At 41.6% G+C, this 25,848-nt stretch overlaps 1 protein-coding gene across 6 annotated transcripts in view; it reads left to right on the forward strand.

Annotated features, from left to right (window-relative positions):
- CSGALNACT1 (chondroitin sulfate N-acetylgalactosaminyltransferase 1) overlaps positions 1-25,848 on the forward strand; it is a 415,609-nt gene that overhangs the window by 55,634 nt on the left and 334,127 nt on the right. For 2 of the 6 annotated variants that reach the window (XM_055286363.2, XM_055286466.2), the window contains exon 1: positions 4,801-4,906. The exons of 2 other annotated variants lie outside the window; for them this stretch is intronic. The gene's annotated coding sequence lies outside the window, so the exon portion shown is untranslated. Of the gene's footprint in view, positions 1-4,182; positions 4,242-4,800; positions 4,907-5,752; positions 6,053-25,848 lie in introns of those variants that run through there. 2 more of the 6 variants (XM_055286415.2, XM_055286423.2) reach the window with 2 other exon arrangements.

Raw genomic sequence — 25,848 nt, forward strand, 5'->3', positions numbered from 1 at the left:
ACAGAGTTTCAACATGTTGGCCAGGCTGGTCTCGAGCTCCTGACCTCAGGTGATCCACCTGCCTCGGCCTCCCAAAGTGCTGGGATTACAGGCATGAACCACTGCGCCTGGCCTGTACTAGATGACTTTTATGTGAGATCTCAGTTATGCAGTTAAAAGCGTTACGCCAGAGAGCTGTGCCTGTTGTGCCATTTGGAGAAGAAAGCTCGGCAATGGTGCAGTGAGAGGGATACATGTTCCCCCTTTAGTCCTCCTCCTGGACTGATCTGGAGAGAAACAGCATGAACAACGAAGAGTGTAAATTTGAAAATAGTAGGAAACAACTCGCTTGTTTTAATGTGTATATTTAAAGGTGTTAATTCAAAACATCCGGAAGTTAAAAGCATCCCCTTTTCAGTCAGCAAATATTAACAAAGCCCCCACTATGTTTGAGATATGCTTATGGAATGAGGTGTTGAACATGTGTGACCTTTTTTCTTCTAGAAAAGCAAAGTTGACCTCTCCAGGTCAAATGTTTATTTTACTCATTTAAAATAAAAAATTCATTTAGAAATATATTTCATATTTCCCATGTTCCTTAAGTAGACTATATGGAATATAATTAGATCCTAGCTTAATGATTTACCACCCACAATAGTACCGTCTGGCCAGTATTTATGCTTGGGTACAACAATCCTCTTCCATCTAATGAGCAGTCTCTAACTACACGGCACATTTGCTGTCATCTAAGAAATCAGATAACCCTGATTATTAGAACTGTATTTAAAAGAAGAGTCAACATGACATGATTATGTCTCCTCGAAAATAATGTAATTGAGTTTTAATGAATAAGTTTCACAACAGTTCCTTCAGCTACCGAATGGCTCTGGGTCAAAGTTCTCAAGGACCCTGGTGAGGCTGAGAAGTCTAACCTTGAAATGTGTGAAGTATTTCTGTACTTAAAAATACCTATTAAATATATTTGAAACAAGTTATTAAAGATATTAAACATATTGTATATATCTTCCATTTTATAAAAGTTTGCCACTTTATATATTGTTATAGAATATATTTTTATATGGGCTGCCATATAAAAATGATGCCACGATGCCATATATTTTATTCCATTTTTTCCTTAAGGGGATAAAATCACTCTGACACCATGACTTGACTTATTTCCACAACTTTCTATATATTTCCTTACTGTTACTGCATTATCAGCACCATATTAAAGTACACTTGTAATGTCCTCGTAAATTAAAATAACATTTTGATTCTCAAATCATGTTTATGAAAAATGTTTAACCACATAACTAAAGCTAAACTCCATGCAGAAAACTTTTCTTTTCTTTTTTGTTTTCTTTTTCTCATTACAGAGTCTTGCTCTATTGCCCAGGCTGGAGTGTGGGGGTGTGATCTCTGTTCACTGCAGCCACCCCTTCCAGGGTTCAAGCAATTCTCATGCCTCAGCCTCCTGAGTAGCTGGGATTACAGATGCCTGCCACCATGTCTGGCTAATTTTTGTATTTTTAAAGTAGAGACGGGGTTTCATCATGTTGGCCAGGCTGGTCTCAAACTCCTCACCTCAAGTGATCTGCCAGCCTCGGTCTCCCGAAATGTTGGGATTACCGGTGTGAGCTACCATGCCCTGCCTTTTTTTTTTTTGTAGTAATTATTATTATTATTTTAAAGAGTCTCTCTCTGTTGCCCAGACTAGAGTATAGTGGTGTGATCTTGGCTCACTTCAGCCTTGGCGTCCTGGGCTCAAGCAGTCTTCCCTTCTCAGCCTCCCACGTAGCTGGGACTATGTCATGTGCCACCATATCTGGCTAAATTTAAAAATATTTGTTTCGTAGAGTTGGGGTTTCACTATGTTTCCTAGACTGGTCTCGAACTCCTGGCCTCAAGCAATTTTCCAGCCTTAGCCTCCCAAAGTGCTGGGATTACAGGCATGAGCCACCAGGCCTGGCCATAAGTCTTAAAAATTGGTTTGTTTTTTTTTTTGTATTTTTAGTAGAGACGGGGTTTCACCGTGGTCTCGATCTCCTGACCTCGTGATCCACCCACCTCGTAGGTTTTGTGTTCAACCTGGTTAGTCTTCTCCTTTGGTCTTTGAGGTGTAAAGGAACCCATCCTTCTATTAGGTTCACTGACTTAATTCTGCTAGGCATTGTTAGGGCACTGAGGCTGCAGAGATGAGTTGGCCATTCTTTTCCCTCATACTCTGCTGCCTTTTCTAATGATGGACACTAAGTACCACCGATACTGCTTGATAATATTGGCTCCCAAAGGGGTAATCCAAAGGCTGTTACGTATCTACTTGCTTTTTTTCCAGAAAAATAGTATCTTTTTTCACATTGTGTTACTTAGTTTCATAGTTTTATCACCTTTTCCGCTGTTTTACCATTTCATATATTAATTGTTGTCAAAATGTATGGGGACACCAAACTCTTAGCTACAACTGGCTTTATGAATTGATATATAGATGCATACTGATATGACACATATTGTTATGTACATTGCTATGCTTTTATATTACTATCCAAATGAAAAAATTTGGAAATGGTAACAAGGTACTGTTAAAGTTATAAGCCCCTAAAAAGTAATTAATCCTGGAGTGAGCTCCCTCTTTTTTTTATTTGAGACAGAGTCTCATTCTGTCACCCAGGCTGGAGTGCAGTGGTGCCTTCTCTGCTCACTGCAACCTCCGCCTCTCGGGTTCAAGTGATTCTACTGCCTCAGACTCCTGAGTAGCTGGGATTACAGGCATGCCCCACCACACCCGGCTAGTTTTTGTATTTTTAGTAGAGATAGGGTTTCATCATGTTGGCCAGGCTGGTCTCGAACTCCTGACCTCATGTGATCCACTCACCTCAGCCTCCCAAAGTGCTGAGATTACAGGCATGAGCCACTGCACCTGGCCTCTACCTCTTTCTTTTAGATAGCTATAGAGCCAATTGCAGCAACAAGGGCGCCTCCTCCACCCTCCCCAAGCCCATCCACATAGTCTAGAACCTGAGTCCAACCGCGTGCATCTGTGCTGGGCCATGGCAGCTCCTGCTCAAGTCCTCTGGGCTGTCTTCCAGACCAGATTCCATGCTGAAACTGTGTTTTATAATTCCGGAGATACCACTGAGCAGAAAGACAGGAGATGCTTCAGGAAAGGAAAGAAAATCAATGCTTTGACAACACACCTGCCAATATAGGGAGGTGTGGGAATGCTTTGGTGGCAGTGAGAAGGCTCTGAAGAGGTTACCTGGTTACCCACAGAGTGCTTGACTGTGAACGTTCTAACCTTTACAAAACTCACAACCAACTCCAGCCTCCATGTCCTGCCCTCCGTCTGCAAAATGGGGACTGTCATGATTTGCCTTAAGAGGGTGCTGTGTGATAATGTGGGAAGGAGCCTTGGCCAATGGCTTGTACCTATGTATATGTGTACGTATGCTGTGTTAACTATTTATTACCTCTGTTATGCAGCATTTTGTGGCAGTAGCAGAATAGACATATTTTTCATTCATTTGGAAAACACCCACTTCTTCGCTGTTTCCCAAGTCTAAATTGAATTGCAGTGGGTATATTAGGTGACGATGGTGAAGAGTTCACTCAGGGTGTGGGGTGGGGACAGGTCCACCTGGGGAGTCCAGGTGGGAAACAAAACTTGCTTCAGGGATGCTTCCTGCAGTAAGCAGGAGCTTAATGGAAACCGAGCTGCTTCAAGATGGTGCCTATAGCCTCAGGACTGCCTACCCTGTGCCCACATAAAGTCTGGTGCGCTGGAATCTCCCAGATGGAGACTTTGAGCCAGGCAGTAGAAGGAGCCATGGCCAGGCCATAGAAAGAGCACTGCCTCGGGAGCCATAGGACTGTTTTCCAGCTCTGGTTCTGCGGTGGCTCAGCCCTGGGGCCTCTGCAAGTTGCTTAACCGCATCTGCAGGTGATGACCTCTTCCAGTCAAACTGACTCCTCCTGAGTCCCCCTCAATTACACTGAAAATTGGCGATCCTATTTCCCAACTCCTTCTCCCACAGAGATGCGCTGGAGCATTTACAGATAAAAGGCGACCTGTGGCCCTGGAGGGTGTGTGCCTGTGTGTGTTGGAGGTGGCGGTGGATCTTTTATTACCCTACACTCCACTTGCCTTTTTAGCCGTTCCTCTCCCACTTCTCTCCTGGCCTCCCAGTGGCCGTCAGGGGTCCCTGCAGACATCGCCTACCCACAGTGGTGCGGTGTGAGAGTTACAGGTGTTCCTGACCTTCGCTGTAAGTAAAAGCTCTCTAGGGGAGGCGTTATAGCTGACCAGAGCAGCAGAGACCGCGACTAAAGCATGAATTCCCCGAAGTGCGATTTACAAAGTTTTTGCATGGAAGTCGGCACTCGGCGGGGGTGGGCAGCCAAGGGAACAGAGCGGGTGGAGCAGGGGGATGGGGGAACTCTGTCCTGCAAGAGTAAGGACCCCATGGAGACTGGACACCTCTCTCCTGCAACTCGGGCCACGCCACAGTGTCCTAGTCTCTAAACTTTTCCGGCTCTCGGTGACCAGTCACTCGTAAACCGCCCTGGTGTCCGAGCGCGGCCCCTTCCGATAGTGACAGGCTTCAGCCAGGGCGCCGCTCCGACGGGCGCAGGGACGCACTGCAGAGGGGCCGTGGGTGACGCGGGCGTCCGCGGCCAACCGCGACCCCAGCCCGGCCTTGGCCGCCCCCGCCGGACCCACTCCGCTGCGGGGCGCCAGGCTTGGCCGCTGTTGCGCCCGCCCGCCGGAGCCGCAGCCGCCGCCGCTGCTCCCCGCCCCCGGGGTCCCTGGAGGCTCCGCGGCTGCCGGAGCGGGAGGTGGAGCCGAGTCAGCGGCGGCCGCGCAGGAGAGAAAGTTCAGCGACGGCTGCAGCGGCCGGAGCAGGGCCGGGCAGCCAGGAGGGCGCCTTGGGTGAGTCGGATCCCCTCCCGGGCCAGCCGGGGAGCGGTGCGCCGCGGGGGGGCGTCAGTGGTGCCTGCAGATCCCCACAGCCCCGCGCGCCTCGCTCGCGCCCGCCCACCCCGCGACCTCGGGGTGGCTAGTGCAGCTGCGGAGAACGGTGCCGCGCCTGGCCTCCCTCCGCCGCTGCCCGCCGGGGGCCCAGGGCACAGGCAGGGGCCGGGGAGCAGCTTGGCAGGCGGAGGGCGCGGCGCCTCCGGGTGGGCGCGCGGGGACACGGAGGGAGCTTCCAGGGAGGGTCCGGGGCCGCTGCGCTCCCGGGGTCGGTTTGGCTTCACCAGCCTTTCTCGTGGCCTTCCGCTGTCTAATTACTTTCTGCAAAACCCACTGAAAAGTAGCCTATATACGTGCCGCGCGATAACTGCTGTTATTGTATTATTGTGGCTGGGATGGAGAGGGTGGAGGGGGCGTGACGAGGGTGGCCGGTGGGCAGCGTGCTCGCCTGCCCGGGACCGGGCCCGTGGGGGATGTGGCTGAGGGTCACCGCTTTCCGAAGATGCCCAGGGAACGTGCGATCGGTGGGTAGAAGCTGTGCGAGGGCATGATCTTGGGGTGGGATGGGGGTTGGAAGGGCGGGGAGGACAGGAAAGCTGTAGGAAGCGGAGGCAAAGTTGTTTGTTTCCGTCGCACTTCCTGCACCTGCACTCCTATCGGAGATTTTGAAGTTGTCTTTTCATTGATGAGCAAAGAATGGTGAGAAAGGAAGAGATGTTAACAGCACTGTGCCTGCCAAAACAGTGAGCTTCGGGAAATACTCATAAATGAAATACTAATAAAAAGCATAGAGTGGTTAAATTTCACAAACTCCACTTTTATTCTGATTTCAAAGCCTTGGCGCAGTTTTTACTTAATGTTGTTAGATATGTCTAGAAAATAAAGATAATGAAATGTTCTTTCAGGGTTTTTTTTTAAACTGGAATTTTACATTTAATTCTTTAGGATTTCTTGGATTTTGTCGACATTGTTCCTACAAGAAAGTCAAATTACCTTGGTGTTATTTGCAACAGTGAGCATTAATAAGCCCTGTGCAGTGCTGAAATGTTGCTAATTGGAGGGAGAAAGGTCCTTCAAACTTGGAAATAGACGCAGAAAGACAAGGTGAATTTTTATGTAAGCCTTAGGCATAAAAGGCGACTTGAACACATTTTGTAATAGTGCATAATACACAGGGGACTGGGTTTTGGGCTGCCAGAAGATGGTCAATTCCTAGAAAGCATGAGATGGGCGATACCCATTGTAAGATCACCGTACGTATTTAATAATTCATCTGCCTTGAGCTACCACACCATATGTACTCCACATAATACAATATCAAAATACTTTCATCCTGTTCATCTTTGTGTGCTAAATCTTATATGTCTATTTGTAAAATGTATTAGTGGGTTTTAAAGCAGAATCTCCAACATTTGGATTCATCCGTTTACATTACAGTGCAGTGAGCTTGTACTTTGCTGTTTCAGAGACCTGAGCTCCAGGCGGCTTCTTCCACTTATTAACTGTATGACCCTGGGCAAGTTACTTACCCTTTCCCAGCGTTGGTGTCCTAATTTGTAAAATGCCAATAATACTCCTCGCCTTATAGAGGTGTTTAGCAGGAGGAAATCACATTTGGGAACTTATCCTAGTGCCCCGAGCACACAGTATGCATTTCATAAATGTTGTCTTTTTTTTTTTTGTCTTTCTTTACATTTAGGGATCCCCAACTCCAGCATGTTTCAACATTAAAAAAAATTGTAAAAATTCCTTCTTCTTTGTAACCCTACTTTCTATTCATTTATCCATTGATTATTTATTGAAGAATCTCAGATGCTGCCCAGTATGGGTGTTGAAAATAAGCAGTTGAAACTTTGGGGCAATACTTCAGCTTTTTCTTGTATCTTCCTAAGAATCCATCCTAAGTTCATATGATGATGAATGGTGCTTACCGATCTTCATATTGCCCTAGCTCTGTTCTTAATGCCATGTTATTACGTTAAAAAGAAATAACAGTAAGGTCTGCAAGGGTCCTCATCTTTCCTATTTCCTCCACGTCTAACACAGTGCTTGGCAGGGCATAAGGACTAAATAAATATTTGTTGATTTAAAATACAGAATGTAATGAAGTTATTCTTTTTTTTTTTTGAGACGGAGTCTTGCTCTGTCGCCCAGGCTGGAGTGCAGTCGCGCCATCTTGGCTCACTGCCAGCTCCGCCTCCCGGGTTCACGCCATTCTCCTGCCTCAGCCTCTCCGAGTAGCTGGGACTGCAGGCGCCCGCCACCACGCCCGGCTAATTTTTTGTATTTTTTAGTAGAGACGGGGTTTCACTGTGGTCTCGATCTCCTGACCTCGTGATCCACCCGCCTCGGCCTCCCAAAGTGCTAAAGTTATTCTTTGGGTCACATCCTTCTTTTAATAAGTCCTGATGAAAGGACCTTGAGATTCTAAATGTTAGCCCTACTATATATTAGGGCTAATAGAGGTTATTACGGAGGCAAAGCTAAGGTAGACTTTATTACCCATTGATTTTGCACTCATGGCGAAGCAGTCTTATAAAACCTATAAAGCCGGGTTGGAGAGTAACTTCGCCACTAGGGGCCTCTTCAGCATAGTGTATCACCCCAGGCTGTCATTTATTACCATTATCCTGTCCTTTAAGGTAGCAAAGAAATTTAACTTCCTGGGTTCACGACATGGAATACTTTATTAGAAAAGGGCAACCTTGTGTCAAAAGCATTAGCCAAAGGCCTAAAAATAAATGAAAGTGGTCTTAAATGATGGATTTGGTACTATTTTTGAATAACTTTAGAGTTAAGGGCTTAAAAGAGGTGTAAGAATTTGGATTTGTATTTTATATATCCTAATTTCCAAATGTATGATTTTTTAAAACTTTGAAAAAAAAATATGTATATGGTTTTCATCTAGTATTTCAGTGGTTTGGTACTGCTTATTTTTATCTTTTAATGTGTTTAAAATGGTTTTATTTCCTAAATAGATATTTGTAGCACTAACAGCAATATAAGTTGTTTTTCAAGGAATTTCATCTGGCTAGCAGAAGCTTCTGGTTCTCTTTCCTTTTTAAAAAATGTCTCATGTCTATAATCCCAGCACTTTGGGAGGCTGAGGCAGGCGAATACCTTGAGGTCAAGAGTTTGAGACCAGCCTGGCCAACAGGGCGAAACCCCACCTCTACTAAAAATACAAAAATTAGCTGGGCGTGGTGGCACATGCCTGTAATCCTAGCTACCCAGGAGGCTGAGGCAGGAGAATCGCTTGAACCCGGGAGGCGGAGGTTGCATTGAGCCGAGATCACGCCACTGCCCTCCAGCCTGGGCAACAGAGTGAGACTCAAAAAAAAAAAAATAATGGAGCCACATTGAATCTCACCTTTAAATAGTGTTTTATCACATTCCAAGATGCATCACTGAAAGGCGCCTTTCTTCTATGTGTTTTTGAAAAGACCTCTTATTTCTAAATTCTAATGTGAGTGAAGTTAGTCAAGCTTGAGAATATTTATTGAACAACTTGAAGAAGTTTTTATTTGCTTGTGTTTTTATTTGTCAGAAATAATTTGCTATTTGGTAGAAAAATTACTGACAATGTATATAAACAAACGTTATTACTGAAAATATTGCCATATTTTATGTAAATGAATGAGAACATTATATTTTCAGGTTTTTCATGAAATTTAATTCGAGTGACAAACTAAATACCTTTAATCTGTAAGTAAAATTAGAAACAGTTAGACCCAGGTGTGGTGGTCCCAGCTACTTGGGAGGCTGAGGTAGTAGGATTTCTGAAGCACTCAATAGATCAAAACCACACTAGGCAACATCTCAAGACCTTGTCTCAGAAGCAAATCAACAAAACCCAAACAAACCATAACAAAAACTAGCAACAGAGAGCAGTTTAGCCCATCGTAGGTCTTAAATCTTACCAGTGGTTTTCCTGGCTTATCTAGCAGAATGTCTCTGAGTTTGGAAAATTATCAGACATCCAATTCTGATTTTTACATAGCAGGATTTTACAGTAAGACAATCTGGTTTTTTTGAAAATCAAGGTCTAGGTCAGTAGTCTTAAGAGAACAGAGTAAGAGGAATAACTTTTGGATGAAGGTTGTAGAACATTTTAAATATCATTTCCCTCTGATTAAGCTAAATGTTTTGGATTACTTTTAGGATTCTGTGCACACGAAAAGGTTATAGAGGTCCCATTTGCACAAACTAATGCTTCCCCAGAACTGCAAGAGTTTGGCTTATCCTCAGACCCCCAGCTAGCAAAGGCCATGGTGTCTCCCTGCCTCTCCTTCATCTTCGCAGACTGAAGCTGAGTCCACGCCAAGATGATAGGTACAAAGCTTTATGCAGGATGGGACAATTTAGTTTGGGCAAGAGCTCCAAGCTGAACAAGGTTATGAATGGCTGAGTTGAGAGGAAATGAATGAGTCTTTAAACCTGGGAGTCATTTTTAGGAACCAGCACTTCGGAGGTGTGCTTGCACAAAAATAATTGTTTGCTGGAATTTCATGTTTTGAACCTATGACTTGGGGAAACATTACTTTGCAGGACAGATAATTTTTGTTGCTGTTTTTAGGCAATGCATAAAACATAACATTCAGTTACCCGGGAGTCATATTTGATAATTTGTTTCATTTTCACACACAAAGGGCATTTGAGTTGATGCAGGAAAAGAAAAGCAGGAAAAGGGGAGGAGGTAGATGTGAATTGTCCATTTATACTGAGGGCCAGCCTTGTTTTTGTATTCTTAAGGCACGTGGGCACACAGCACTGCAGCTTAATACTAGGAACAGGTCACTGGTGATTTTTGTGGTATGTTCATCTATTCTGTTAATAAAATTACTAAAATGGTGGTCTCTGACTTCGGCTCTGTGTTCTCTCAAAAGTGACTTTCTACTTCTGTTTCTTAAGTGTTAAAAAATGTGCTAAAATTAATGCATCAGTCAATAGGTCAATATATGTACACGGGGCTGTGCTAGGAACCCCTCCCTCTGTGGTAGACTGTCCCATGTCGGGTGCTCAGCCTGGTCAGCAGAGAGTGGGCTGAAGTTCCTGCAGGGCACACGTGTGGCACAACCTGCATAACTTTGTTTGACGCTTTTGTCTGTAAAAGTGGTTAGAACAATGTCTGGAGGATAGTAAAGGTTATATATGTGTGTGTGTATATTTTATATATCATATAAGATATATAGTATATAGTATATGATATAAATATATACTATTATATGTGATATGTGTCATATAATACATATCATATAATATATAACATTTTATATTATATATCATACAATAATATATATCATTTATCATCATCATTATCATATCATATAAAAATATATTGTATAACATTGTATATTTTATATAATATATACAATTTTAAAAATGTTATATATATATATATAAATATACACATGTATTAGTCTGTTCTCACATTGCTGTAAAGAACTACCTGGGACTGGGTAGTTTATGAAGAAAAGAGGTTCAGTTGACTCACAGTTCCAGAGGTTGCACAGGGGTCATGGCTGGGGAGGCCTCAGGAAACTTACAATCATGGCAGAAAGTGAAGGAGAAGCAAGCACATCTTCACATGGCAACAGGAGAGAGAGAGCCAAGGGGGAAGTGCCACAGACTTGCAAACAACCAGATCTCGTGAGAACTCTATCACGAGAACAGCAAGGGAGAAGTCTGCCCCTATGATTCAGTCACCTCCCACAAGGCCCCTCTTTCCATATGTGGGGATTATAATTTGACATGAGATTTGGGTGGGGGCACAGAACCAAACCATACCAATATATAACTGTTGGTTGTTGTTATTAATATTATCATTATTGACTGCATTGCTTTCAGAGTAGATCATTCTAGTAGTCACAATAATCTGGAACCGGGGATTCAGGTAAACTTAGTGCTTATAATAATGTTTGCAAAGGTAAGTAATTCATTTAAGGTTTCTTGTTTCACTTCTATCACAATTCTCTTCCCATGATAAAAATGGTTAACACTGATGGAGCCCTTAAATATGTAGCAGGTACTCTGCTTAGTGTGGTACATGAGTTCTTCATTTAATCAGCACAGCCAGGAACTTAGGAACTGTGCATTCTTATTATCTGCGTTTTACAGATGAGAACACTAAGATTTAGGAAGCAAGTCAAGGTCAGCTAGTAAGTGGTGTAGCTGGGCCTTAGTGCATGTCTGCCTGGCTCCAGGACCTGAGCTCATGACTTCTTTGCTGTCTTTTCCAGCATAAATACTCATTGAATAGGCAGCCTGGAAAAGGTCTTTGAGTTCTGACGTGGAAACATTGATTTTCCTTACAGTATTGCATTTGTCTCCATTTCTGGGCATGATGGAGCAAGATAACAAAATAACTTTTATCAGAGGGTCTGCTTCAGCACTTTTAATTTATAGGTTTGTGTATGTAGCTTTTTCTAGCTGCTCAAAAATACAATGTAGAGCAACATCTCTGTTTAACATCTAACTTCCGATCAAGGCATTTGGCAGGCATGTTACAAGCAAAAAAGTATGAATAAGATCAAGTGTGTGGGTTGCAGAATATTAAGGTATTAAGGCTGGAGTCAACCATTCATGCATTCATCTACCAAACACTTTTATGCACCTGTTCTATGAAGGTACTCTGCCAGACACTGCAGGGAATACCAAGATGTGAAGACAGTGCAGGAGAGAGGAAGAGTTTGAGACTTTGGTGGTGGACAACCTGGGGTTTGAATCCCAGCTCTACTCCTTACTGACTCGGGGACCTTGTTCCATTACTAAACATCTCTGAGGCTTAGCTTCCTCATATGCAAAATGGGAATAATAACATCTTATAGGCTTGTTGCAAGATTTAAACGAAAGCTATAGGTAAGGTTCCAAGCCACCAGGAAGTAGTAGGTACCAACCAATAGCAGTGTCTGTTTTCTTCTTTCTTCTCATCTGTCTCCTCTCAACCTCTCCCTTCCCTTCCCTCTTCCCCGCTGCCCCCTACTAACAGAGTGGTCGTAGAGATAAAAGTATCTAAAATCCAAGGCCGAGTGTGATCATTTCCTTTAGAATGTCGTTTTCTGGTTCTTCCACCAGAGGCTGGGACAAACCTGGCAGCAGTGTAGGGTCCCTGTGACCCTTGGTTGTTACCTAAGCTGGCCAAAGAGGATGGCCAGGAGGCAAATGGCAGCTTGGAGCCCAAGAGAGGTACCTATGGTGTAGAATAAGATTTGGGTACAAGGGGTAAGGGAGAAGCTATTTTAAGAAGAAATCAAGAACTCAGGTCTCATGGAAGTTGGAACAAGTCAGAAATGAAGTTGGAGGTCAGCTGAACAGAAGGGGTTGGGGATCCAGGATGCAGGGGCATATAAGTGACCATTTTTTGAGGGGTCCAAGGCTGGGTCAGGGGCTCAGCTGTGCTGCACTAGCCGGATGGCTTCTACTGAAAAGCTCAGAGGAGAGCTGCAGCCTGGTACCTCTCCAGATTGGTGCATTGCCTCTTATGGACTTCTGGCTCCCTGGCCTCCCACTGCAGGATTTTTCCAAAAGCAGTACATCCCCTGTCAGTGAGTAGCTAAATCAAAATTATTAGTTGTCTGGCAATAACTACTGGAGATCTTTAAGGGGTAGCTATTGTCGCAGGAGAAATGAGCCTTCCCCCTCCCACCGCCAGTTGGGGATTTGGTTAATTACATCCAAGTCTGTTTCACTATGATGCAGGGAGCCAGATCCATGGAGGCCTGTATAGGGCCCTGCTTGCAGTTCTGTATAGTAGTCTGTGTTGTTAGATCAGGGATGGTCTTTAGTGAGATGTTTCAAGTGGTTTTATGATAATGAGCCACCTTGTTTGGTGACCAGGGTAGATGTTGTGTGTGGTAGGGAGGGAACATGGATTTTACAAAATCATTACAGTTCAGAAGCGTCTACCTCAGCCAGGAGCAGGAAGCCTTAACTCATTATTTATTATGCCATGGCATATAGGCATAAACCAGCCCTTCTGTGAATAAGCAAACAGAACCTGCCCAGGTGCACGAGAAGCTTGATTCAGGCTTTTTTTTTTTTTAAAGCCAAAAATTTAAAAACAGTATCAAATTGGAGAACAGTTTGTTTCAAGCAAGTTACTGTAATTTTCAAAAGCCCATTTTGTGGAACTAATAGAGTGTATTAAAATGAATTGAACAAGCAAACTTTAAAAAAAAAAAAAACAGAAGGACAGCTTAGTGGGAAGAAGAATAGTCCTTGAAATGAAACCCAAGTTAGTTCAAATGATTCTTGGGAATATTAGTATCATGAGCATATGCAAAACACACAAATAAGTGAAAAAACCTGGGAACCAATGAACTGAATAAAGAAACAGCACCCCTGGTGAACGGGCCTGGGAGATGGAGTCATGCACAACAACCTCACTTTTTAACTCTGTGAACTTGGGCAAGTTCCTTAATTTTTTTTTTTTTTTTTGAGATGGAGTCTCACTCTGTTGCCCAGGTTGGAGTGTGGTGGTGCAATCTCGGCTCACCGCAACCTCTGCCTCCCAGGTTCAACAGATTCTCCTGCCTCAGCCTCCCACGTAGCTGGGATTACAGGCGCTCGCCACCACACCCGGCTAATTTTTGTATTTTTGGCAGAGTCGAGGATTCACCATGTTGGCAGGTTGGTCTCGAACTCCTGACCTGAGGTGATCCACCCTCCTTGGCGTCCCAAAGTGCTGGGTTTACAGATGTGAGCCACCACACCCAGCCTACTTAATTCTTTAGATTCCTGTTTCTCATCCATAAAATGGGGGGATAATCATGCTTATTTTATTGAGTGGTTTGCTGAGTCATTGAGCTAATGTACGTAAACACTGCAGCACATGGTAAATCCTTGATATATGTATCAACTGTTGTTATGGCGGAGAGGGATGGGAAAGAAACATGGAAAAGAAAACGAGTGTCAAGGAGCATTTGGAAGATGAGGAAGAGCATGCTATATTTGCTTTAGGCCTTATATCTCCTATTTCTATTCTTAGTTTTTTAAATGTGTAAGTTCTAGATTATTATAATCAAATATGTCTTGAATACCTACTGTGTGCCTGTCACTATCATAAGGTGGTTGGATTTGGAAACTAATCCCAGAAATCCTTTGATATCTTCGAAGTTCTAGACTGAGAGGAACAACTAGGACTTGCTGTTAAATGATGAATTCCTAATGTCCCCTGGCTACTTTAATTAGTTACTCGAAAGGTAACAGCTTTTCTTTTATTATTTACCATCTACTCTTTATACAAGAGGATAGGAAATAGATACATCTTCTTGGACCTCCATACATATAAGTAACTTAAAATTTCCAGGTTACCTTTGAGTATCTTATATGCATAGAAGTAAGATTTTTTTTTGAGTACATTTATGGCTACATAATGGGTGAACAAGGGAGGAGACTTGTATTTTGCAGGGATATTTCTTTTTTTTTTTTTTTTTATGTGTTAACATACTTGATTTTTTTTTTTTATTTTGTATTTTTTATTTTTTTTTTTATTATACTTTAGGGTTTTAGGGTACATGTGCACAATGTGCAGGTTTGTTACATATGTATCCATGTGCCATGTTGATTTCCTGCACCCATTAACTCGTCATTTAGCATTAGGTGTATCTCCTAATGCTGTCCCTCCCCCCTCCCCCCACCCCACAACAGTCCCCGGAGCATGATGTTCCCCTTCCTGTGTCCATGAGTTCTCATTGTTCAATTCCCACCTATGAGTGAGAACATGCGGTGTTTGGTTTTTTGTCCTTGCGATAGTTTACTGAGAATGATGTTTTCCAGTTTCATCCATGTCCCTACAAAGGACACGAACTCATCATTTTTTATGGCTGCATAGTATTCCATGGTGTATATGTGCCACATTTTCTTAATCCAGTCTATCGTTGTTGGACATTTGGGTTGGTTCCAACTCTTTGCTATTGTGAATAGTGCCGCAATAAACATACGTGTGCATGTGTCTTTATAGCAGCATGATTTATAGTCCTTTGGGTATATACCCAGTAATGGGATGGCTGGGTCAAATGATATTTCTAGTTCGAGATCCCTGAGGAATCGCCACACTGACTTCCACAATGGTTGAACTAGTTGACAGTCCCACCAACAGTGTAAAAGTGTTCCTATTTCTCCACATCCTCTCCAGCACCTGTTGTTTCCAGATTTTTTAATGATGGCCATTCTAACTGGTATCTCACTGTGGTTTTGATTTGCATTTCTCTGATGGCCAGTGATGATGAGCATTTCTTCACGTGTTTTTTGGCTTGCAGGGATATTTCTTTGGATATACCTATGACCTCCAAGTTGTCTAAAGCATGCTTTTTGGCGGGGAGATTTCTTTCATCTTTTAACTAAACTTATGGCCCATGTATTTCTGGGCCTGAATAACAGGAGAGAGCTGAGTTTGAGGCTTTTTCTTTTCTTTCTTTTTTTTTTTTTTTTTTTTTACTTCTCCTCCAAATGGAGGTGTAGGCAATTTTCTGCAGTAGGAAACTATCTTGGTGGAGACAGAGCTCTGTAGCTGACTCACTCTGTAGCCATGAGCAAATTCTTAATCCATAAAGTAGGAATTTAATCAAATGCAAAGCAATGAAATTTGTGGACTGTGAATTGATTCATCAGTCCAGAGGGTGGCTGAAGCCAAAATCTGAGCAGAAAATAGTTACTCTGTTGGATCGAGTAAGCTGGTTCAACATTTTGGGTCTGGGGTGCTCTCAAAAATAGCTTTCCTTTGTAGAGAACATATTATTCACTGAAGTCACTAAAAATCCTGAGGGTTTTCCCCATTAATATACCTGGGTATAAAAAGGAATTTATCCAGCTTCACTGGAGTTAGCTTTTTGCCTTCTTCCAAGAATGAGTCTGCACCAGTGCTTGGGGCATTGTTAGTGTGGATAACAGAGGCCTCAGGGAACACCTCCTTAGACCCTGTATGTAGAACCAGTATCTTCACGTTTGGTGTTCTAATGGAAAATGAAGTTGGAGGAAATACAGGAACTACTGGCTTTTTTTTGCTTTCTCTCCCACTCAAGACATTGAAGTCTTGAACCAACCAGGAATTATTTGCTGGCTAAGTACCAGGACTGCATTTTTTCTCTATCCTCTCAAGATAGTGAATTTTATTGGTGCACATAGGGTAACCAGTGACTTTTTGTACTTTTCACCAAAGTGGGATGGGATGTGAATGTGGGTTCCTTGTAAAATTGTCTGGTTGCTTGAAAGCATGAGGAGGGGCTTCTTTGGCTTGTGGAGCTGGCCACCCACTGAAGTGAAGGCATGTGGGAGGCACTGGCTCTTTAAATCCCTTTCCCTGGTGTCCATAAGTGATGGTTGTGTTATTCTTGGGGCAGATGACATGCCAGTGATGCCAGTGTGTGAAATCGCCAAGTATTGCCATTGCTCTCCATCATGTAGGAAAGAAGGGCAGAGAATGGATGGCAAAGCTTTGAATAAAGCTGACCATATTTGTTTATTTAATTTACATGAGCTAGAAATCTTTGAAATGGCAAAATCATGCATTTGAAAGAGATACTTCATTCCTGGAGGACTTGTAGGCTTCATTTAATAATCTTGTCAATAACATGTTGGAGTTGGAATTCACGAGAGAACCAATGATTAGCAAAAATATATCAACAGAAATAATAACACCTCAGATCATTTGATCTAACAACAGTGTTTTGCAGAAATAATAGCATGTTTGAGATGACCTGTACTATCCATCTAATCTGAAGATGAGCAATAGAGGCTCAGAGAGGCTAAGTGACTTTTCTAAGATGACCCAGCTACTTAGTGGAATGAATGATGTTGTTGAGAATAGAACCCAGGTTCCTTATTTTCATCAATCTGCACTTGATGGGCTCTGCAACATCATTAGGTACCATGCCCAATAGGCAGATAGTTTTAGGTGCCCCTTATAATAATGAACTACCAAGATGCCTACTCTCAAGTTGTTCAGAATCTAGTTTTTGACTTCTACTGTATGCCTCGCATTGTGCTTGATGCTGGAGTTACATAGATGAACAGACAGGGGATTCTGACCCCAGGAGCTCACAGGAGATTGAAATACAAGGAAAGGAATATATTACTACGCTAGGGCTTACTGACCCATGGGGCATCTGAAACTGGTCCAATTTTCCCATAGAACTGATGTTTATGGCTTCTTTTGAATAAACATAGAAAACTTAAGAAACTTACATTTGTCTTATCTGAGTTCCTTTCTCAGAAAACCAACACTCAGGACTCCCAGATATTACCAAGGAGCTGAAACTTACCAGATCACCAAGTCTGAACAAACCCCAGACCATTCATCCATTGTAATTGCCTAACTGACCACCTGCTTCCTGTTGGCCAACTCCCCTTCCTTACCCCTCCCTAATTCCTGTTTTCCGTTGTGTACTTACATTCCTTCCCTGCTATATAAACTCCTAATTTTAGTGGGTCAGGGAGATGCTGTCTGATTAAAACCTTCTTCCCTGGCAATACGTGTTTTCTCGGAGATTGGTTTTCTGTGCTGTGAGCAGCAGGACCTGGACATGAACCCCTCGCATTTCAGTCACAGATATTCCCTGGGGATGGTGAGCTCTCACTGCGTACTTCAAGGCACAGGGATGTATTTTTATTTCCTGTTTATGTTACAACATCAGAATTGGAAATAGTGGCAAAAAGCTTCATGAATCAAATGGACTCTAAATGACCTTAGCTTCATCTGTACACATCCAGCTGGTGAATTAAAGTTTGAAATCCTTTTTTCTCTGTATTTCAAATCTATGATCTTCCTGGAAACACTTGGTAAGATTGGTTCTGAGCAGTTTCTTTAGGGACACAAGTAAAAAATTGGATTGTATGCCTTGATTTGATCACTTACACATTGTGCACATATATCAAAAACCAAATGTACTCCATAAGTATGTACAGTTATTATGTATCAAAAGTGGGATTGTATGTACCGAAAGAGAGATAAGATGTGGATATGGGTATTATTGTATCTAAGTCAAGGGGTGAATAGTTGGCTTTTCAGTTAAATTAAGGCTCGTTTTTCTTCTGGTAATCTAGAAATGGCAGAAGATTAGGAAGTTTTAATATGTGCTAAACCCTGTTTGAAGTATTTTATTTGTAGAATTTATTTTTTCAACACATACAAAAATACTTTGGCAGTGGATGTTTTAGCTGTGTTTACACTACATTTGGACCAAATTATAGACTCCTGGAGTATAGGGACCATAGTTTACACAATTTTATAATGTCTTCCCAAAAGTGTGGCAAGTATAGTACAGTGTGTAGGCACAGAAGGTTCTTGATAAAGGTGGGTGGAAAGAGTAAATGAAGCAATTTAATAGTCGACATGGTTAATAAAAACTGTGTTCATCAGTAGACAAATCACATTCAAGGACCCCTGTATTTGAGTGTAAATCTGACCTTGGAGAAACCAAACAGAAAACTCACCTTTAGAGATCTCTTTTATTATAATTTTCAGTTTATAAGCATGCCTGTTTTCAATTATATTCCTACATACTATGTGTTTTCTTAAAAGCTACCTATAAACAAATTATATATTCATACTCTTGTGGCAGGCTGGCTGGATTTAATAGAGGCAGGAAGCCTTCCAACACATTAAGTGTTCTTGAAGGTAATAAAAAGGAGGACTAATTACCTAGCTGAAACGATTATAAGAGACATGTTGGACATCTGGACTCTCTGGGATTCTGACATCAGCAAAAGTGGTTAAGAAAAGATGGTTTTTGAGAAACAGCAAAGACAATCTATTTGAACCAAGTTATTTTATTCAATCTATGATGTGAGTGTATCTGTGGTCCGCTGAGCATGAGGACAGGACTAAATATGCATTGAGCTTCTGTGGTTGGTGGCAATTTTAAAGAACGTGGCTGGTGTTCACAGTTGGAGTCTGTGAGGTCTTACTTTTAATGATTATACCTTTCATGTAGCCATCTGTCTTTCTTTTTAATAAGCAATACTCCTTATCGAGCCTGATTGGTGCACATTGATTGCACCATTATACTTGTTAAATATTAAAGCTTTTTTTTTTCTCATGTGAAGTCTAATTAGGCAAAGTATTCAGGGCAAGCGTGGCATTATCATTTAGAATAATAGTCTGGTCATTACCTATAACATACCTCAGCTTTCTGGATCATTTGTCTTTTTTTCTCCTTTCTTATTACAGTGCCACTGTACCAAATATATTGCATAAAAATTTGATGATTCAGTACTATTGGGCCATTAAGAAATTATGCTACAAAGATTATGAAACTTCTAAAAAATGTGTGGAGAAATTCATCATCTATAGTTTGCATTTTTTATGAATCAGACTTCTGAAAAGATATATAGAATAGTTACTTGATGGCATTAATTTTATTCAATGGAGCCATCTTAAAGTAGCTTTAAATCATAAAAATATAAATTACAACGATGTTGGGAAGAAGAAAAAACCAATCAATAAGTAGTTACATTTTATACATGCTGATGATGAAAAGAGTATTTTTAGATATCAAACCACCATCATTGAAAGTCCATGTGGTGAACCCTTGCTTACTTTCTCAATTTATCTGTTCTGTGCAGCCTAATTCAAAAGTATATTTGCATCGCTGATTTAGCAGCAAGTATTTTGTCTGTATAGGGCCAAAAGTAAGATTATGAATCACTCTAGTATCTTTGATAAGCTATCTGATATCATTTTGAGATGATCATCGTAATGAATTATGGTCCTTACTTCAGATGTTCACAGTACTTTCTCATTTGTGCACACACACTCAGGCATACACATACACATGTAATCTGGGCTGACTGGCATCAACCAGATTAGGAATAGGCCCAGTTTATTGCTTCTTACTCTCAGGAATAAAAGCTTCCACTCCATACGTTTCATGTAATTTATGGTTATTGGACTAATAGATTTTTCCCTGTCACTGGTTCCAGCAGCTCATGTTGGGGTTTTGAAAGCGGCTTTGTCCCTTCACAACTGCAAATAGCAACAGCATTGCTTTCCATTTATGCATTATGGAAATCGGCGTGTGTGTATCTCCCTAAAGTGAGAGTTTATTGTGAGTTGTTTTTGAATGTGGTCAAATCAGACTGAGATCTGGCTCTGAATGAAAACATGGAAATAAAGATCAGAGAAAGGAAGGGAATGTATAGATCATCTAGTCCAGTGTTTCTGCACCACAGAAGGAGAAACCAAAGCTCAGACAGGCAAAGAGGCTTCTCAGAGTTCACATGGTTGCTAGTGGCAGAAGTGGAACAGGAGGTAGGCTCATTCCCTGTGCATTTTCTACAGTACAGTGGAGGCCCCTGAGAGATGATGACATTTGGACCATTTCCCAGTTTCCAGACCCTTCACAGATATAGTGTATTTTGGTCTAGGTAGGTTAGAAAGATGTTGAAGGAAGAACCATTGCCTATGGCCCGCTGAAGACAGGGTTGGGATCATCTGAATCTGTCTAGGGTGATATTTTTTCATTGGCGTATTGTTAGAAGCCGAAATCTCAATGACGAAAATTCCCAGGGTAGTCTTTCAGAATTTCAGAGTTCAGTACCTAGTCAGAGAGGGCAGCAAACCTCTGTCGTGGGAGATGCATTGGCTGCAGCTGGGCCAGACCAGGTCTCAGCTGAGGAGTTGGGTGTTCTGTTTCAGAGGCCTGGCATCTTGCATTTTCAGCCTGCAAGGGCGATGATCAGGTATTGAGTAAATCACCTAGCCAAGAGAGGCCCCACGGTTGAAAAGGACCCAAGAGATAAACAGGTTAATTTACCTTTCTAGATAATTGTCACGGCAACTTGAGTATTCAGTTTATACAGCACAGTGGTTTGGCACACTGGGTCTGAAGTCTAAGATGTCTGGGTTAGACCAGCTGCCATTTACTAGCTATGGAACTTTGGCAAGTTACTTTACCACTTTGAGCCTCAGTTGTTTTGTCTATAAAATGGGAATAATAGCAAACATTTATATTGTGCTCACCGTATGCCAAGCGCTGTCTCAGTTGTTTTGTCTGTAAAACGGGAATTATAACATTTATACTGTGCCTAGTGTATGCCAGGTGCTTTAGGAGAAAACCCTATGAGGCAGGCACTACCATTATCCTCTCTTTACAGTGAGGAAACTGAGGCCCAAAGGGGCTTAATGTCTTGCTCAAGGTTACGCAGCTATTCAGGGTTGAGCTGGGATTTGAATCTTGGCAGTCTGTTGCTTTTTATCACTTTCCTATGCTGCCTGTTGATAGGATTAAGGTTATTGTGAGGATCAAATGGGATAAGCACACCAGAAATATTAGCTCTCATCATTATTAATTATAATAAAGCTAGCATTACTTTAATAACAAGAATAAAATCCATGCGATCAGCAGTTTCTTTTCCCGTAGACAAGCTATTAAGTTAGAAGCTAGATCATAATTAGAAAGTTGCTTTGGCAATTACTAAAGTAATGCGAAAAGAATTCAGAAGCCTTTATAAAATGTCCCTATAGCTCATGGAGCTGTGGTCTAGCTAAGTAGACTGCCAGCAGGATCAGCTCCCCGACTCTTTTGGCTAAGGCTCCCTTTTTTTTTTTTTTTTTTTGATGGAGTCTCACTCTGTCACCCAGGCTGGAATTCAGTGGCACGATCTCGGCTCAGTGCAACCTCTGCCTCCCGGCTTCAAGCGATTCTTCTGACTCAGCCTCCCGAGTAGCAGGGATTACAGGCATGTGCTACCACACGCAAGCCCAGCTAATTTTTGTATTTTTAGTAGAGACGGGGTTTCACCATCTTGGCCGGGCTGGTCTCAAACTCCTGACCTCGTGATAAACCCGCCTCAGCCTGCCAAAGTGCTGGGATTACAGGCATGAGCCCCTGCACCCAGCTAAGAATCCCTTTTCACCTCTGAGGGCTTGCAGACTTTTCCTACTATAGGGAGCTCTGGAGTGTCAGTGAGCAACTCTGTGATGGTTTTCTCTGATCTATCCACGCAAATGATTAAAGTAGATTAGACAGGTTACGGGCATTGTCTGTGCCACTGGACTGCCACTGTAGAATTGTCTAAGAACAACACCCCAGTCTTGGAGGAAATCCTTCAACCTACACACAAAAGTCAGTTTTTGACTTGCTTCCTCCATTTTGTTGAGTTCATGACCTAATTCTCAGAGTGTGATCTTATTTCCAAATTGCTTTGCTATGGAGTTTAGATATTATCTTGTGTCTCTTCTTTTGCTTAGTTTTAGATTTATAAATTATGAATACATATGTGGCTATGTAACATGTGCGTCCATTTTAACTTATGATAATAAAGCAAATAACTATCCATAAGCATCTAGAACATTCCTTTGAAACCCTTCACGTGTGCTTCCTGGTCATATTTCCTTCCTACCTCCCACTCCCTCACCCCAGGGGTAACTGCTTTTCCAAATATTGTTAACTGTTTCCTTGCTTTTCTTTTGAGCTTTACCAGAAATGTGCATCCACAAATAATTTGTTTTTGTTCCAGTTCCACAGGCTGTTGAATGGGAAAATTTGGCTAACCCTTCAAGATACATTATATAGCAGTTACTAAAATTAGGTGCAAGAAAGACCCCAATGGAGGTTTTCAAATGAAATGTCCAAACACCAGGATCAAGCTCTTGAAAATCTTTCTCACTCTGAAGATACAGTAAAACGCTGGTACTGGATGGGTGAGGGGCTTTATTTGAAGAAGCCTCTGCTGTGCTCCTGTCACTGTCCTTTTGTCCTGGAGGAAGGGTTGTGGGGGTGCTGCCCCCACCCCAAGCCTGGAGAGAGCAGCTGCTTTGAGGCTGCCTGGACAGTAGGCTCTGTGTCCCCTGAGACTGAGAGTGTGGCAGGCTGTCATGTGACTCGGGTGAGACACTTTGGTGGCAGAGTGAAGGGGGGCAGCTGGGATAGGGCCTCCCCGCTGCCAAGCATGTTGGAGAGATTTGTGTGCGCTTCCTGTGGAGCAGATGTGGCCCAGGCGGGATGGAGAGCCAGCCTGGAACAATTTGGCCTCTGCCCAGGAGGCACAGGCAGCAGACAGCTTGTGGAGTGAATTTTAGGGGCTGCAGGGGTAGGCTTGGGGGCAGTACAAACAGAAGACTTAAATGCATCATCCATATCACAGGGATTTTGGTTAAAGGGGCCCAGCAGGGAGCCCCTGGAAAACCTACAAAAGTACCCATAAGAAAGAGAGAAACTTGGTTTAAGTATATGCTCGTCTACAGGATGTGAAGCCATTTGCACTAGTGAGGATTAAGTTTGCCTGCATATAAATGAAAGAACAATGGTAACACAAAATAGGAGTTTACTTTTTTCTTACATAGAATAAGTCAAGAAGTAGGCAATTCGGGAATGGGGTGGTAGTTCCACACAGTTATTAGGAACAAGTCTTCTACTTCACTGCTCCTACATCCTAGGAATAGATTCCTTGTGCTCATGGCGCAAGACAGCTGCTAAAGCTCCAGCCATCACATCACTTTCCAGGCATAGAAGGAAAGGAGGGGCAGAGGAACGGTCTGCCCCCTCCTATTTAAGGAGACTTTTAGGATGCTCCACCTAACATTTTTGCTTATTAGCCAGGGTTCACTTATGTGGTCATGCCTAGCTCTAAGAGAAGCTAGGAAATATAAACTTATTGCTGTGATTCTTTTTGTAAAGAGGAAGGGGATATAGTGAGGCAGCCAGCATTTTCATGGCAGTGGCAGTCATGTGGTCTTTCTTCTTCATATATTTCAAACCCAGAGAGAAGAGTAACAGCAGCTAAAAAGTGGGTAGAAAAGAGAGAAGAAGCCTATAGGCTACCTGTACAGATCCCAGCTGGGGGATGCAGCAGGAAGTCTTACTGTTTGTTTGATCTTCTTTAGAGTCAATGTCATACATTGAGCTGAACTTTCTATTAACTGAATCACAATTATGTTTTGTGACTTAAAGTAACGTTAGGAGTTTTGTTACCTGCAAGTGGCCAGAAAATTATAGAGCCTACTAGATTTTTCCTTGAGTAGCATGATATAAGCATACCCCCTAAATATCATATATATTTCAACTTGATAAGGTCTTTATTGTACATAACCACCATGCTGTTTTCATACCTAAAAATTATCATTCTTTAAAAATTACTGAATACCCAGACCATGTTTAAATTGTCCTTATCTCAAAAAGTATCTCTTTTTGTTTGATTAATGTTGTATAGGAGGGCCCCACATTGAATTTGATTGCTTAGTCTGTGAAGTCTCTTGTAATTGAAAGTCCTCTTCCTGGTATCGTCATTTACTTGTTTTGTGTCTTCTTTATTTTCTATAAACGTTACTTATATCTACAGGTTTAATTAAATGGAGGTTCATTTTTTTCAGACAAAAATAATTTGTAGTTTATATGAATAATTATTTTTGCTTCAGTCGGTGCACAGTGTCTTATGGTTCTGCTTTTAGTGATGCGTGGCCAGCCCTTAACTTTAAAACTTCCTTATCTTTTTATTTTGTACATTTGTGTCTTAAAATTTTTTTATTGTGGTAAAATATACATAATATAAAATTCATTATTTTAACCATTTTTAGGTGAACACTTCAGTGGCATTAAGTGCATTCACGTTGTTATGCAACCATCACGAATGTTCATCTCCTGAACTTTTTTCATCTCTCCAAACTGAAACTCGTACCTATTTAACTATAATTCCTCATTCCTTCATCCTCCAGCCCCTGACAACCACCATTCTACGTTCTGTCCCTGTAAATTTGACCAATTTAAGAACTTCATATACATGGAATCATATAGTGATTTGTCCTTTTTTGACTGGTTTATTTCACTTACTGTAATGTCTTCAAAGTTCATCCGTGTTGTAGCATGTGTCAGAATTTTATTTCTTTTTAAAGCAGAATAATATTCCACTCTATGTCTTGCTTTCTTATTTCCCCATTAAAAAAAATATGTTTTTCTTTATGGAGATGAGATCCTGCTCTGTCACTCAGGAGTACAGTAGTGTGATCATAGCTCACTGCAGCCTCCAACTCTTAGGCTCAAGTGATCCTCCTGCCTCAGCCTCTCGATTAGCTGAGAATTACAGGTGCAAACCATGGTGCCTGGCTACCTCATTTTTTGTTGTTGCAAAATATACACAACAAAATTTACCATCTTAACCATTTTTAAGTGTACAGTTCATTGGTAATAAATACGTTCATGTTATGCAACTATCACCACTGCCCATCTCCGGAACTCTTTTAATATTGTCAAACTGAAACTCTATATCCATTAAACAATTAACTGTCTGTTTATCCATCTCCTAGCCCCTGGCATTCTACTTTCTGTCTTTATGATTTTGACTACTCTAAGTACCTCATGTAAGTAGAATCATAATATTTTGTGTATCCTTTTATTTTGATATGAAAATAGCATTTAGCTAGATTTAGAACTATCTATGTGATGACCTCAGTCTTTAAGTTAGAGCCTTAGTATGTTTACATTTATTGTGATTACTGCTATTTATCTTATGTGCCTTATTTATTCTACTTCTTTTATGTTTCATTTTCTCTCCTTCTTTTCCTTCCTTTGAATTGAGTGCTTTTTTTTTTCTTTTTCCAATTTTTTTCTTCTACTTGTTTGGAAGTTACACATTCTACTATTTTTCCAGTTGTTCTCTTAGAAATTTTTCCATATGTGTCTAACTTAACAAAGTCTAAAATTAACCACTAATCAATATATTTATGTTTCTTTTTCCTAAAAGAAAGTATTAGAAAACTGTGATCCCCACCTGTTTAGTATTTTTGCCTTATCTATCTTGTAAATTGACAAATTAGATATTATTATTGCTATTGTACTAAATGGTGAGCATTCATTTGGGTTTAACCACATTTATGTATTTTTTTTCCCAGTCACAGTTTCTTCTTGCCTCTTACTCCTTCTGGGAGATATATACTTCCTGAAATACATTATTTAGAAGTTCTTTTA

The sequence above is a fragment of the Symphalangus syndactylus genome, chromosome 1 (assembly GCF_028878055.3).
Source record: "Symphalangus syndactylus isolate Jambi chromosome 1, NHGRI_mSymSyn1-v2.1_pri, whole genome shotgun sequence".
Lineage (NCBI taxonomy): Eukaryota > Metazoa > Chordata > Mammalia > Primates > Hylobatidae > Symphalangus > Symphalangus syndactylus.